Source organism: Hemicordylus capensis, chromosome 4 (genome assembly GCF_027244095.1).
Source record: "Hemicordylus capensis ecotype Gifberg chromosome 4, rHemCap1.1.pri, whole genome shotgun sequence".
Lineage (NCBI taxonomy): Eukaryota > Metazoa > Chordata > Lepidosauria > Squamata > Cordylidae > Hemicordylus > Hemicordylus capensis.
The window spans coordinates 17646703-17658709 of NC_069660.1; positions in this window are offsets into that span (position 1 = coordinate 17646703).

Consider the following 12007-nt stretch of genomic DNA (forward strand, 5'->3'; position numbering starts at 1 on the left):
ACAGTTCAACTTTTTCCCCTTGAGAGAATCTGATGCAAGCTGGAGTCAACTCACTCATCTCCAATAGAGAAACAGGAAAAAATAATAATAAAGCAATGCACCTCTAAGCATAAGTGCAAGGTTCTAAAGCAACAAGATTGATTAAGAGGCTGCCATCCTCAACAGAGAGAAATTGGGGTGCATAAAATCAACTATCAGTCCTAAACACATTATATCCTGGCACAGGTGTATTATTCAGTTAAGATTCTGTGTCCATATAGCTTTGCTCTGTGCAAACATGTGTCTCTTTCCCAGCTAGAGATAGAGAACCCATATGTCTCTTTATTCTTAGCAAGGCATACATAATTTCTTCCTTCTTCAGCAGTCCAGTGTTACAGAGTCATGTGTGTAAAGCATGAAAGCAAGAATACTGGCACTTTCACCAGACTCAGCTAGGTAGCTGACATCTCTGAAAGCAGTCAAAGCAGTTTTCTGACTTTTACTCAGTCCTCGGAGTTCTACAGAGCCCTCAGCTAATCCAGACTCTAGTCTTGCAAATAGTATGATAAAAAAAAAATCACATACATCGTGATCCAGAGACCACACATCAAATTTCACAAAATGCTATTTTACATAAGTTGTGGTGGCAACATTTCACCTTAAGCTCAACCTTTGCATTTAAAAACTAACTTTTGCTGTCTTGTGAAGCAGCAGAGCAATGATGTGGGGTGGCTGGTGACTCTAATTTTCTGTGTATGTCCAAATAATTTTCTGTGTGCTGTATTTTCTATTTATTCATCTACGGATTTGAGCTGAGGATGGAGTGCTGATGCTATTTCCCAAAAAGGAGATGCATGGGGCATAATTTGATAGTGGCTGAACAGATACAAAAATTTCAGGAAAGTGCACCTAGATAATAAGACAGTTCACATGACCATAAATCAAAGAGGCCAAGCATCCTACCCAGCTTTGGGAGCTGTGGGCACTCCTCATTTTTGGTCATCTGTCAGCACAAACCTAGGTAGAGAGAGAGGGGAGTGATTGATGCTGTTGACACAACTGAAAACTGGGTTGGGAATTTTGGAGCTGTGCATGCACCCAATTTGGTTGCATGGGAGCAAACAACTAGGTAGGAGGAGGGAGAAGTGACTGTGTGGGAGAGAGGAACTGGCTAGGACAGCTTTTCTTCCTACCTTGGTCAAATGCTGGGTAATAAAGTTCAGTAGGACACCTGGGTAGGATTGTAAGGGAAGTGGGCATAGGCTCTAACAGCAATGTCCTACTCAGTACTCTTGCCCAGCATATTATTGAGGATGGAGGAAACACCATCAGAGCCTGTGCCTGCCTCCCACACAGTCACTTCCTCAGCTAGGTTTTTGCTGACAGACAACGAAAAATCTGCAGCATGGACAGCTCCCGAACTTGTCTAAGATGCTTGTCCTACCCAGTTTCCCATTGTGAGAACCAACCTACTGTTTATCCGGAAGAAGCCTAAAATTACCCAGAGTTGTTTTTCCACAGCGTGACTTGGAGCCAGTTTGCACAGGATGCTGGCAGCACACACCATAAAGATGGGGTTGCACCAACAGTGCGCCCACCCTGACGGCAACAGAGGGCATCCTGCTATCAGAGAGTTCCTTAATCACATGAAAAGAGTGTTCATCTGAATCCCCCCTTTACATGTGCTCTCAATATTTATTTATTTAACATATTTGTATACCGCCCCAAACACAAGTCAAAATATCTGTTGAAATGGATGAACGTTCCCTTCACACAACTAAGGAATGCCCTGAGAATGTGTCGCAACATTCTTTGGTAATGTCTCAGCATGACCCTGTCTTTATCACATGTGCAGCTGACATCTCATTCAAACTGGCTTTTTGCTATGAGTAATCACAGCTAGCTGCCACTCATTTGAGAACAGAGGAGAGATTATAGCGGTAGTGTGAATACCAGTAAATACTTGAACCCAAATACCTTTCATCTCAGAAACTGAGGACTGCAAACTATGAACATGTATATCCCTTTGCTGCCACCGTCGTATTGTTCACTGCCATTTCATTTGCAATTTTGCTCAAAGAATAGATATGCATGTACAATAGACAGAGCTGAATATATTTATATTGTTCTAAGAGCAACTACATTGCTTAAGCATCAATTACTAACAGTCGATGACCTTAAAAGAATGAACACTACTTGATTAAGTAACTGATGAGAAAATAAACAGCAGCAATACAATATGACCTTTAAAGAGCAGGTAATGTCTTAGAAAAATCTTTTTTTTAAAAAAAAATGCAATTTGGATACATTTCCACTGCATGTCTTTACAGCATTTGTCATCTGTCTCTCACAGCAAACCTGTTTGTGTTGCCTGAAAATCCTTAGAAGTATTTAATATATTAATGCAAACAGACTCTGGGACTCAAACTGCAGGCAGCTTCCTATGTACCTATGTACTGAGGATGGTCCTTGGGCATTTGCCAGGGCCCCAAAATGTATGTCCTTCCTTTTACTAGTCAAGGAGGCTATTTTTCACAATGGGGGACAACCGGGCTAAAGGAGCCCAGCCTAGTTTACCTCCATTGTGAGAACCACCGGGCTCACAGGCGAGCCTGGTGGTTCTCTGGCGGCTAGCCCTCCAAGGTAGCCCTCCCTTTAACCCAGGTTAGTGGAGTGAGTGCTCCGCTAATCCGGGTTTCCTGCTCATGAGCTGCCACGGCATGGCTGTGAGCCGTGGCGACACACAAGGAGACCCCCGCCGGGAGGCTCAAACAAGCCTTCCAGTTCTGGGGATCTCCCCAGGATGCACCACACACTCGCACAGGGCATCCTGTGACTTTGAACCAGTTTGGTTCAACAGTTCGGGGTCGAACCGAACCACCCCATTCAGTCCAACCCCGTACCAAGTCAACCAAGCCCCACCACCCACCCCCGCTGTTCAGAGGTATGTGTTTGTGAATGGTTTTTTTAAAAGAATTCACATACCCCATCTGAGGGCTTCTCCGAGGCCACGAGGGGGCCCTGTGGTGGTTCTCCCTCCCCCTGCTGGCCTGTTATGCAGTAAATTGCCCCATCTGGGCATTCTTCACCCCATTCTGGGCCTTCCCTTCATCATGCTGGCCATTTTGGGGGCTGCTTCACGTGCCCTGTGGGCCGGGACTGGACCGAATTGGGGTGGGGGTTCAAATGGGGGGCAAAACTGAACTGGCCCAGTCCAGTTGGGGTCCGGTTCTGACTCTAAGCAAACTCTAACCGGGCTCTAACCAACCGGGTTAGACTCTAACTGGGCTAGCCAATTTCATGCACACCCCTACCCAGTAGTACCTACGCAGTCCACCAGTTCTGCACACAATACTTTTCCTTACTTTCACTTTAGTAGTGCATGATCTGTGCTTAGTTGCTGCAGACTGTGGATGAGGATGTTCAGTTAGATGCCACCTGATTGCACACCCCATTGAAAATAACTGACTTCCATAGTCGGAGGCTTAAGTGAATGCAACTTCCCATTCACATTCTGGCACAACTAGTCCATACATCCCATAGGAGAGCAATAGGGTCAGGGAGTGGCATCTTGACTCCCTCAACAATGGAGAGACAGCACCTCTCCCTTTGGGAAAATCAGCAAAAAGGGATATGCATTTCAAAATGGGAGAAAATGTTCACAGCCTCATTTTGGCACAGCACGACTTCAAACCTACATCCTATCAATCTCCAGAGCTTTATGAACATCATGTACTAGGTTGCTTTTGACTTTCTGGATATTTCAAAGATTCTTGTCTACTGGTGTTCACAGCTACTTTTCTATACATATCTTTAAATGTAAGTAGGCAATGAATGCATGTAGTTGCATGGAGGCTGGAGGGAGCTAAATGAAACCAGTTCTCAAGCCCAGCAGCTTTTAACCCTGGTTCAGTGTAATACTCAGCCATTTATTAATACAGACTGTCCCAATTAAGTAGCTATGCATAATAGTAGAGTGCCATGTGTGTATGCTACAAATCAATAGTTCGTGTTCAAGATTTCTCCCCACTAGGGCTTAGAAGACCTTTGAAGAAAGGAGGACCATAATTTCACATTTGTGTTCTTGTCTAGAAGAAATTCAAGAAATGTAGTTATGGTTGTGTATGCACAATTGCTTCTATACATGATACCCCCCACCCGCCAAACTTTCCATTAAGAGTGAACTGCTCTTTAACAGTTAATTGACTCCCCCAAGTTAATTACCTCATCTAAAGGTTTTAATCACATTTTAAACATGATAGATACTGTGCATCTGAACTGCTATGCATGTCCTGAATACTGATACCCAACCATTGAATAGCTGGCAAGTGTTGCTAAAACTTTTACAGTAAAAAGCAGGAGGCTTTTCAGACAGCAGCTTTACCACGGGTTTACCATGAGGCTTTCCTGAAAGTTTGGGGCACAACAGATAGTCCAATGCAAAAAGAGGATTTTTAAAAATCCAGACAGAAATTGGGATAGATTCCAATATAGAGGGGGAAACCTGAATCATGTGTTAAGTGCTCTCTGAAATATAGCATGGACTTTGGGGTAAATCTGGCCAATATGTGTATGCACACCTACCCTCCCAAAGTAAAGTTGCGTTAAAGTTGTGTCTGGAAAAGCCCCAGGAAAGATCATTTTCCTTTTAGGTCTCCCATACATGTTATGGGTGCATTTGCTAATGTTTTCCATTTACGGGAGGATGTGTGTGTGTGTATGTGTATAAAATGCAACCTTTCTGCCTCGCTGCCTTTCGGTTAGCTTATTTCTTCTTTGCTCACAGAGATATTACACATCCACAAAAGACAATTTCCCTCCCCAGACCCACTCCCATCTCTCTGAACTGGTGCTGACAGGCTACTGGTCCATCAGCCTTGCAGAAAACCACCAAAAGCTTCAGGAATAATTTAAGGGCTTCCAAAAGTGCAGCCACTGTTGTTTCTGTTTCATCTTCATGCTCACATATGCACACAAAGACAATTCTCTGAAGACTTTACTCAATATCAGAAGCATCTGATAATTTGCACTTCTACTAGGTAAACTATTTGTCTAAGGAGATGAATTTCATCGTGGTATTAAGCTGTCCAGTGCTGACCTTTCTCTCTTAGGTGTACTTCCAGTAAGGTCAAATTTGTTGTTCTTATGATGGAGCATAGGACCAGATAACACCTTATTTCTGAGCTGTTACTTTTCAGGAAAAGAAAAAACCCATATGTGGCCAGTACAAAGAGAATAGTTTATATTTCTCTGAGTGCCAAAAAAGAGAAAGAACAAACCAAAATAAAGACAAACCCTCCTCAAGTTTTATGACTTGCATTTTATGACAGATTGTCACATAACAGACTTTGGGCGGGGAGGGGGGTTATATATTCGCTTTGTATAATCTTTCCTATTAAAAAGTATCTTGATAAACGAAGAGTGTGCTGTGCTTTGAAGAACAAGCAACCTGTACTGAAAGTAGAGAGACAATAAAGCAGTTCTTTTAAAGTGCCTCCTAGCTTCTGGAACACAAGCAAGATAAGTCAAGGCAGAAGGGTTTATTATTATTTATTTTATTTATTTATTCGATTTTTATATGGCCCTTCCGAGCAGGCTCAGGGTGGTTTACAATTAAAAGACAAAAATAATTAAAAACAATTAAAACAGAAATACAAATATAAATGCCAATTTAAAAACATCTTTAAAAACAATTAAACGATCAAAACAATTAAAACCCTACTGTCCATCCAGCCATCTGCACTGAACAGCCATGGGCTAGATGGATCTTTGCCATGCTGAAGGCCACAGGGTGCATTTCCCTTGCCTCCAGAACTCTGTGCTGCAGGGCATAGTGCATATCGTGTGGGCACACAAGCCACACGTCCCACACATGGACCTTGCTCATTTTGGTGGGGAGGTAAGCTGGATCTCTAGGCTGCATTACTGCAATGCGCTCTATGTGGGGCTGCCTTTTTATGTAGTCCGGAAACTGCAGTTGGTCCAGAATGTGGCAGCCAGGTTGGTCTCTGGGTCATCTCAGAGAGACCATATTACTCCTGTGTTCAAAGAATGATACTGGCTGCTGATACGTTTCCAGGTGAAATATAAGGTGCTGGTTATTACCTATAAAGCCCTGAACAGCTTAGGCCCTGGGTATTTAAGAGAACATCTTCTTCACCAAGAGTCCCATTGCCTGTTAAGGTCATCTGGAGAGGTTCATTTGTGGTTGCCGCCAACTCGTCTGGCAGCTACTCAGGAATGGGCCTTCTCCATTGCAGCCCCCGGAATTTGGAATGCACTCCCTGTTGAGATAAGAGCCTCCCCATCTCTGGCAACTTTTAAAAAGGCACTGAAGATGCATTTATTCACCCTGGCTTTTAATTAGATCTATGGTTCTAAAAATAATAATACTACTGGGTTTTAAATTTTTTGAATGATTTTAATTGTTAAGTGATTTGATGTTTTGAATTATTTGAATTGTAAACTGCCCAGAGACACAAGTTTTGGGCAGGATAGAAAGGTTTAAATAAATAAATAAATAAATAAATAAATAAATAAATAAATAAATAAATCTTGCTTTCCCCTGCACCCTCCCCACCTGCTAACACTGGTTGTGTATATGACCTTATTGTTTATCATCGTGAGATCAATGACAAAAGATAGCATATGCATCTATCTAAAATAAAAATAAAATCCATGTGAGAGATTGCATCTATCCCAGGATCTTTTGGTAAACAGTATGAAGTGGAGGTAGGCACTGAGGAGGGTTGGATCAATGCCAGGAGAGGATCAATCCCTGAAGACTGCCAGGTCCTGATGTTCACTGGACAAGTGAAAGAGTGTGCAAAGGAGACCCTGATTTTAGAACTAATTTTCCCAGATCATTTCTGAATTGGACAAGGGCATCATCCATCTCCAGAGGCAAGTAGCTAGGAGAAGGTCATTTCACTAAAATAGGTTCCCAGGTCAAGAGGAAATATTTGCATGGTATAATGAAAAACCAATTGTATGCTGCTTTGATACCATTCATTCAATTATGGATTTGTTTTGTGTCCTACTCAGCCTTCCTGTTGTGTTTGGTATGTACTGGTGAGCCGATCAAGGTAGCACAGGTCTGTGAAATTAAAGTCATCAGACCAAGGGTCAAAGCCAGAAAGCTGTCCACAGGAGAAGGCAAGGTCAAGGTTACAAATGCAAAAGTCAGTAATAGTAGGAGCAGGCAAGAAGTATGGTCAGGAGCGAGCAATGGGTCAGCAGGCAAAGCCAGTATACAGGATGAAGCAAAGGCAAACAGTAAGTCGGGAGCCAAAGAGTCAAGGCAAGAGCTCAGTAGCAGATAGAAAAGCTTTACAGCCTTGTTACTTCAGCAACCGCTCCTTCAAGACTGAGCTCTTAAATAGGCCTGTTCCAGATCTTTGTTTCAGGCTCCTCCCACCTGTACTAGAGGCTGCAGTCATTTAAAGAAACCACAACCTCTTCCTTATATACCGGCCTCTCTGGTGGGGTGGTAAATGCTCCTTTGTTGGTTGTGGCTCTAGGGAAGAATGGAAGATAGAGTCAGAAGATGGAGGAAAAGGAGCATCTTCTAGGCAAGGTGGGGTGTGAGGTTTATTCTGGATTGAAGGCCACCGGTAGTGCCAGCTTTCCTGCATTCCCTTCCTTGTTTTCCGATGTTGATAGCTCTGACTCACTTGGTGGGTCCTTAGGATTGTGGTGCAAGGGTACAGCAAGGGGGTCTGGTCTCCATTCAGACTCCTCATTTCCTGTGCTCTTGTTGCACAGGCCGGGTTGGTGGTCCAGTTGGCTTGGGTTCATGACACTTATAGAATGCCAGACCATTTACAAGAGGATTGGTGGAGAATCCTCTTAAGGGAGGACAGCTGGTCTTGTGGTAAAGGTAAAGTGTGCTGTCAAGTCAATGTGTCTCCTTGCAACCACAGAGCCCTCTTTGGTAGAATACCGGAGGGGTTTCCCATTGCCATCTCCTGCACAGTATGAGATGATGCCTTTCAGCATCTTCCTATATCATTGCTGCCCGATATAGGTGTTTCCCATAGTCTGGGAAACATACCAGTGAGGATTTGAACCTGCAACCTCTGGTTTGCCAATCAAATCATTTCCCTGCCATACCATTAGGTGGTAGCAAGCATGAGTTGCTACCTCTTTGCTAAGCAGTTGGGATGTATGTGTATATGCATTGTCTTTGTTCTTGTAGGATCTTCCCCTAGGTAAGGTTGTTAGGCATACTCACAACCAGTCACCCTGTTAGCCTGGCCTTGGGCCTGAAAGAGCAGGAGACGAAGTAGGTTTAGAATCCTTCCTTATTCAGCCTATACAAACAGCTTCATTCTCAGGATAGACAAGATTGCAACAAACTCTGGGCAGCTTGCACTTATAAAACAGAAAGCTAAGCCACTTTCAACCAAATAGACACTTAATCTTAAAGAGACAGGACATATATACTAGGGGTGTGCAATTAGGATTTTCAGTGTTTTGATTCAGATCCGAACTGAAACACCCCTGTTCTGTTTTGTATCCAAATATGGCCCATCCGAATCACCCCTGATTCAATTCGGATCCGAATTAATCAGAATACGAATCCGAATAGATTCAGATTAAAAAATGGGTCCCAGGGACAAAATAGTGGGGTAGGGTGGTAGTTCCCAATGGGGGGAGGCTACCACCCAAATTTCAGGGGGATTGGGCAAAGGGCTGATATTTGGCAAATTTTTGAAGTTTACGCGTCTTTAAGGTTTTTCCTCATAAGTTATAATATAATGGAGCTTTCAGCAGCCCCATAAGTGCACTTGGGGGGTGCTGGGGTGGCCCAGAGCGAGTGGTGGTATAGTGCACATAGGGTGCCAACCACCACCATGGGTTTCTAACCCATGGCGTACAGGGTTCTGTTGTTTCTGAGGTATTCTGAGTGTGGATTCTATGATAGCAAATTAGAGTGGATTCATGGTGTCTCATTGAAAATCTCATTTGCTGTCATAGAATCCACACTCAGAATACCTCAGAAACAACAGAACCCTGTACGCCATGGGTTAGAAACCCATGGGGGTGGTTGGCACCCTATGTGCACTACACCACCACTCGCTCTGGGCCACCCCAGCACCCCCTAAGTGCACTTATGGGGCTGCTGAAAGCTCCATTATTATACCTTATGAGGAAAAACCTTAAAGACGTGTAAACTTCAACAATTCCCCCAAAATCAGCCCTCTGCCCAAATCCTTTGAAAAAATTCAGGTAGCTTCCTTGCCCCTACCTGGCACTACCACCAACCCCACACCGCTCTAGGCCACCCCTTTCCCCCCAACGTGAAGCGATACACCCTCCATTATACCTAATGGGGGAAAACCTTAAAGACGCGTAAACTTCAGAAATTCACCAAAAATCAGCCCTCTGCCCAATCATTCTGCAATTGGGGTGGTAGACTCCACCCATTAGGCACTACCACCCCACCCCACTCTTTTGGCCCAGATCCCACGTTATGCCCCCTATCTGCCCCAAAGACACTAAAACTTCAGAAATTCACCAAAAATCAGCCCTTTGCCCAATCCCTCTGCAATTGGGGTGGTAACCTCCACCCATTAGGCACTACCATCCCACCCCACTATTTTGCCCCTGGGATCTGAAATTCGAGCAGACGTCACATCATACCTTTTTGCATTGAAGTCAATGGGAGGCAAAAAGGCGGGAAATTCAAATAGACGTCATTGCTCAAAATGGAGGGGAATCTATTGGCCACAAAATGGAGGGCTGAAACATCCAAATATTTCAAATCCAAAATGGGTGATTCGTTTCGGATCCGAAATTATTTGGGGCTCTTCGTGGGTGATTCGGTTCGGATCTGAATCACCCTAAATTCACTGTTTCGGGTACAAATCGTTCTGTACCCGAAACGTTTCGCACATCCCTAATATATACTACATCCACCCCACTAGATTAATACAATTCTTCATCGATTCCACTGTAAAACACTGTAAATACTTGGAGCCAAAGGTTCAAGCACAGGACTCCCATTGGGGGCTAGTCTTTACCACTTTCCCATGACAAAATCATCATATTTGGATTGACAATGTATAACTCTGCCACTCCTAGTACGTAATACAGTCTCTTGTACCTCCAACTCTTCTGAAGCTTCAGATAAATATCCACCACTCTGTGGTGCTGATTCCAAATTGTCCTCTGCTTTCTGATCTGGTGATTGTATACTTCTGTGGCGCCAAGTCTGAACTGTCTTCACGGGTATGGCCATTACAAACAGCAAATGTGTCATCACATGCCACATCAGTTGATTAAGCACAGTCTTTTCTCAAATGTCTCCTATTTCTCCTCAATATTGTTCCATTAGAGGTTTTCACCGTATACACCCGTGGCTCATCCCTCCCTGCTGTGACAGTGGCCAGTATCCAACCTCTCTTTGTCTGCATGTAAACCTTTTCACTGACCCAAAACAGTGGGAAGGGAGCGGTCCTGTATAACTTTTGCCATTGTTGAAGTCAACATAAAGGCTCTGGTATTCTAGTAGTCAGTGTAAGGGCCAATGCTTTTTGGCTTGACTCAAAATATGGCAGCTTCCTATGTTCCCGAACAGGGTTACTAATGCAAAAGTGCCCTGGCGCCTCTACCTGTGTTTAATCCTAACATGCTCATTCTCAACATGCATTTTAATGCCAATCATTTCACATTATAAAGTTGTGGCATAAAATAAACACAGCTTGGGCATTGCTTAATAAAAGAAGAACACATGATTCCTGTCATAATCACCTTTAAGCTTCCCCATGACCTCATATCTTTTAATTATTCATAGGAGCCAGCAGAATGCCTCTGCTACAAGGAGCTCTTCATTACCTATAATTCCTATTTTATAACTTTTTTGTTTGATCTGTTCCTAGATTCATTCCAGAGGTATTCAACAGCATAAATTATCATTCTCCTCGACCATCTGACTGCAACTTTGAATCTATAATGTTCCCACCCATGTATATTATTTATGAAAGATTGATGATTCTTTCATCTCAATATTCTTTTTATGCCAGAACGATCGCAGGATTAACACATTCCATCTCGGTTATTAGGTCATAGGCAGTTTAATGGAGAGCAAGGTTAGGAAGTGGATAGGTTCATCAAAATGAAACCAACTTCTACCTAACACAAGACTATATTTTCAGGATTTGATCCTTAGGTCTAATTTATACTGAATATTGTAATGTGGTTTCCGAGCCAACCAGTCAGTTATGATCATGTGAATCTAACACATACAAACCTAATAGGGCAATATCATTACTACTACAACTACTATAACAAATATTTATATACCGCTTACCAACAAAAGTTCCCAAAGTGGTTTACATAGAGAAATAAAAATAAATAAAGATGGCTCCCTGTCCCCAAAGGGCTCACATTCTAAAAAGAAACATAAGATAGACACCAGCAACAGTCACTGGAGGGATGCTGTGCTGGGGATGGATAGGGCCAGTTACTCTCCCTCTGCTAAATAAAGAGAATCACCACTTTTAAAAGGCGCCTCTTTGACCAGTTAGCATTAGAAATGTAGGAGCATCAAAAGTGTGCTTGAGTGTGAAATAATGTCCCATTGATTTCATTGGGACTTCAATACACCTCTTTTTCTCTGGATTCCACAGTCCAAAGCTATGTTGGTTTTAATGAATTAATTTGGTGGTTTTTTTATTGATTTGTTGCATTGTTTTTAAAGCTGTGGTTAGCCTCTGAATCCTTGTGGAAAGGTAGGACCTTTCTAAATAATTGCCTTAAACAAAATAAATCAAATGCATACTCTCCAATGTGCCTGTGGGGTTCCTCATTTTTTTTGTATGCCAAGCAACAATCTGCATGCACTGCAAAGGAAGATGTTCATAAATTGGTTCCCCATATACTGAATGTAGGGAAGGCACTTTTTTATGCACAAGAACTCTTTGTACATATGAGGACAAATGTGGGAGCATGAAAATCCCACTGAAACCCATGGGAGGAGCATGCTTTTGGGGGTGGATGACCAAGACTTGCATGCTTGTATGTC